General features: G+C 51.5%; 2 pseudogenes; one reads left to right on the forward strand and one right to left on the reverse strand.

Moving 5' to 3' along the window:
* Positions 1 to 1,311: 1,311 nt before the first annotated feature.
* Positions 1,312 to 1,797, reverse strand: LOC116547651 (annotated as a pseudogene).
* Positions 1,798 to 2,624: 827 nt separating this feature from the next.
* LOC116547652 lies at positions 2,625 to 3,923 on the forward strand (annotated as a pseudogene).
* Positions 3,924 to 4,807: the final 884 nt, after the last annotated feature.

The raw sequence follows: 4,807 nt of genomic DNA on the forward strand, positions 1-4,807 counted from the left end.
CATTAATAGGGACAGGAAGCAAGGACATTCTGGGCAGAAGAAGGCAGGTTCCTGACAAGGGCCTCACCGTCAAGCCTGGAACCATGGCCCAAAATGAGAACATACATCCCTGTTTTCCTGCTCAAATGTTGCTGTTTTCCAAAACCATCCATGTCCTGCCGCACTCCCCATCCTGTGCCCATAAAAACCCCAGGCTCAGCCAGAAGAGAGAGGAGAAGAGGAGATGCAGCTGGATGTCAGAGACTACAGTTGGAGAGAAGCAGCTTGACTTCAGAGGGACAGCTTGATGGCAGAGCTTTGGAGAGGAGTTGGGCCATCTCCAGCCAGATTCCAGAGGAAGATTATCTTCCCTCAATCCATCCCCTCTTCAGCCTCCCTTCCTGCTGAGAGTCTCCTTCATTGGCAATAAAATTCCCCATTTTGACCGTCCTTCAAATTCATTCATGCAAGATTCCTCCCGGACACTCAGATGCAGGTGCAAAACACTGTCACACTGACCCTCTACTGAGCTGTTAACACTTAAGCTGTCCATGGATGGCAAAGCTAAAAGAGCACTAACTGTAACACTCCTTCTGGGGCTTCAAGGGTCATGGGCACCCCCAAGATGCTGCTGTGGGATCTGTACAAATTTTGATCCTGCTGGCACCCCAAAATGCTCACCCCAGCTCCTGCACCTCCTCACCTGTATGCTCCCTCCAGCAAGGGGTTAATTAAGCACAGTGGGTTTGATTGAGTGGAGCTTGCCTCTGCCAGTGCTGAAGCAGCTGGCTACTTCCAGTGCCTGCACTCCAGTTCCCACCCACAAAACAGGGAAATTTCCTGCTTCATCATCATTGTAGTGCTACAAATGTACTAGGTTTATTAATAGTGCCCCACAAATTAAAAATAAATGTTGTCCCTGTTTTTCCTGTTAAAAAAAAAAAAGTCCAATGGCCCTGATATATGAATACACAGTTATTTTTCTAGGAACAGGCATAAAAATGAGAATGCATAAGCATTCCTAGATAAACATATTTTTGTTGTCATAAAGTAAACAAGCTTACATTTGTTAGACTCAGAAACAAAATGATAACCTTATCAAATATTTAAAAAATAACTAACACCAATTCTACTGAAACTACTCTGAATAACAGAAGAAAGAGAATACTTTCAAATTCATTTTATGAAGCTAATATTACCATAATACCATACCAGACAAAGACAAATCAAAAAAAGAAAGAAAAAACCATAAGCCAATATCCCTGATGAACACTGATGCAAAAATCCTCAACATAATACAAGCAAACTGAATTCAACACCACATTAAAAAGATTATTCATCGTTCATGCTGATAATGAACTTGGAGTCCCTCCTGGTGGGGCCCACGATGGTACAGGTCTCCGTGGTGTTGCTGTACCAGGGGTAGTTCACCCCGTCTGAGTCACTGATGGCTTGGATCTTGCCCTCCTGGAGGTCTGGGAGCTCCCAGATGGACATGCTCTGCTCACCATACTGGTTGTAGAACTCTATGTGGCTGCATGCCTGGACCCAGCCAACGATCCAGGTCTCCTTCTTGGGGATGGGCAGCAGAATCACCTGGGCCGAGGCCTGGAAGTGGGGTGTCCCGTGGCAGAGCACCACGCTGGAGGACTCATCAATGCTGGTAGGGATGGGGTCGATGGAGGCTTTCACATCAATCACCATGATCCCTTCCCAGAAGACCCTGACTTTGCCTCCGATGCTCTGAATACAGCCCATGGCACACAGGAGAGCTCTGATCTCCAGGGAAGGCCAGCAGTCACAGAGAAAACCAGGCATTGAAAGGAGGTAGGCTGCAGGACCCAGCAGACAGCGCTGCTCTCCAATCTCAACTCTCAAGACCGTTATCCACAGGATAGAAAGCTCACTGAGTAGAGGGGGTTGCATATATCACTACCGCGGCCTGTTTATAAATAAGGATTCTGCTGCATCTCAAGAGCCCTGGGCCCGCTCTTCTTCTCCTCGCAGTGGACAAAAATCACCGATATTCTTTGGGTTAAAAAAAGAAAAGTTTGGAGTTTAATGAATAGTCATGTCGCGCTGACATCCAGCCCTTCTCTGCCTCACACGCGGGGACAGCAGCTCGCAGACTCTCCCTGAAGTCTTCGGAGGAAGCAGGCGAGCGCCGGCAAATCTTAAATAAAGAGGGCTCCGTCCGCGCGCGGTCGCGCCACCCTCACTGCAGAAGCGCGACTTCCTGCCCTCGGCCTTCCGCATGCGCTCCCTCCGGACCCCTCGCCCGTGTCCGCCGGCGCGGCCGAGTCAATTGCAGAGCAGTTTCAGTTCAGCCGGCTGGCCAAGGGCCAGGCGCGCTCCGGGCTAGCGCCGATCCGCGGCTTCCAGGAGGCGAGCTCCGGGCTCTGGCCGCTCGTCCGGAGCTGGGGGAGTGCAACGCAGGTCCCCGTCTGCGCCCACTGGCGGCTGCGGGACGGACGCCCCCACGGGGGCGCGCCGCGTCCCCTCGCCGCTGTCGCCTCCGGCCACAGCCGCTGAGCACCAGGGTCATCTGATCCGTCGGGCGCCTCCTCGGACCCTCTCCAGCCGCGAGCAGCCCCGGGTCCCCGCGCGTGTGGCGTGCTCGCCGCTGCCAGGGAACTTTGGCACGCATGCCCCCAACCCAGGCGGCGCCGCCAACTCACCTGCCCTCGGGCCACCGCCTTCCGGACACCCCTGACCCCGGTGTGGGCAGGCTCTCCAGGCGCCCCCAGCCCCTCACCCCCTTCCCCAGGCACCGTCCCTACGCTCTACTGGGGTTTGGGGCCTGCGTGAGCGCCCCTGGCCCCCACCCTCTGCCGGCCGGGGCTTCGGGGAGTGGCCGGGGGCGGAGGGCTGAGGCTCTGGGCTCTCTCGCCCCCACTCTGCGCGCCTCCTTTATTTTATGATTATGGTGAGCGTGCTGTCTCCGCTCAGCCCCGCCGCAGCCCCGCCGCCGCCTGGCGCACCCCGCTCTGCCTCACTCTGCTGCAGCATCAGAAAAGCAACCAGGTCAAACTTTGCAGAAACTTGGCCCCTGCGCGGGCCCGGCCCTGGCGGTTGCCAGCGGAGCACAGCGGTGCCAGCCCCGCGGGGATGCAGGTCTGCAGGCTGCGGCAGCTGGCCTCCTCCTCCCCATCTGCCCGGCTCTCCACCCTCGCTTCCCACACACAGCCTGCCCTCCCCCTGATAACTTTTACCCCAGCGACACGTGGGCTGTGCCCGTCAGCTAAAGCAACATGGCCAAGCTCACCAACATCCACTGGGACCAGAGCTTCGCCACCTGGCTGGTGGCCACCAACATGTCCACCAACGACATGATCATCCTGCAGACGCTGCACTGACGCATGCAGCTCAGCATCGAGGTCAACCCCAACGGCCCCTGGGCCAGCAAGCCGGCTGCGGGAGCCCATCCCCCAGGACCAGCACAAAATCCTGAGCAAGAAGTAGCCCATCCCACCCAGCGCCCTGGTCAAGCCCAATGCCAACGACGCTCAGGTCCTCATGTGGCAGCCCAAGTACAGGCGGCCGCTGGTGGTGATCCCACCCAAGCACCGGTGACAGCCAGGGTCACCTGCCAGGTTACACTTGCGAATAATAATACCTCTGAAAACAAAACGCATAGGTACTCTTCAGTCATTCAGCAAGATACAACCATTCTACCTTCTCCAGCGGGCGGGTCTCACCGTGCTGACGCCCCTGGGAAGGCCTCCCCGGCTCGGACATCTACTTCCTTTTAGGGAGAGGGGAGACCTAAGTAGGACAGACAGACCCCACGTGTGCCCTCAGGGTCACCTCTGGCCTTCTTTCCTCTCCTTTTTCTCACAGTTTCAGTGGCTCGCTTGTCATGGATTCCCTGAAACACTGCTTTTTCCGTTTTTTTTAAACCTACTCTTTCGGGGGTTCAGGGGCAGGAGGAGGAGGAGATGATCAGGAGGGAAGCCCCAGCCCCGATCAAAGAGAGAGATCCGCGCTGCTGCCGATTTGTGGCCCTGGCCGGCCTTCCCCCCAGGTCCCTATCCCCCATCATGCAGCCTTATGTAGACTTGCTTTGCCAAACTTTTGCCTTAAGCTGAATTTCAAGGAAGAAAATGAATAGGAAATAAAAAATCATTCATCATCACTGAATTGAATTTATTCCAGGGATGCAAGGATGGTTCAACAAACACAAATTAAGGAATGTGACACATCATATAAACAGAATGAAAGACAAAAACTGTATGATCATTTCAATTGATACAGAAAAAGCATTTCATAAAATTTAACACCTCTTCTTGATTAATAAAACCTTCAGAAAACTGGCATAAAGGAACATGCTTCAACACAATGAAAGCCAAATATGACAGATCCACAGCTACCATCATACTGAATGAAAGAAAACGGAAAACCTTTCCTCTAGGATCTGGAACATAACAAGGATGCCTATTTTCACCACTGTTATTCAGCAAAAGTAAGATATAAAGGGCATTCAAATTGGAAAGAAAAAGTCAAATTATTCTTCTTTGCAGATACAATCTTATATTCAGAAAAACCTAGAGACTCAACACACACACAGAAAAAAAAAACCTATTCAAACTGATAAATTCAGTAAAGTTTCAGGATAAAAAGATCAACATACAAAAATTAGTAGCATTTCTTTTTTTTTTTTTTTAATATATTATCAATTAGTAATAAAGATAAAAAGAGACAAGAAATTTAATCATCTAAATATATCAAGGGCACTTTCCTCTCTCAAAATGTAAATTACATGTTAAATCAAGCATTTAAACAAGAAACCCATATTTCTTTTTTTTTTTTTTTTGAAAGGAAGAAAAAA

The sequence above is a fragment of the Sapajus apella genome, unplaced genomic scaffold (genome assembly GCF_009761245.1).
Source record: "Sapajus apella isolate SASKATOON/1434 unplaced genomic scaffold, GSC_monkey_1.0 scaffold3971, whole genome shotgun sequence".
NCBI lineage: Eukaryota > Metazoa > Chordata > Mammalia > Primates > Cebidae > Sapajus > Sapajus apella.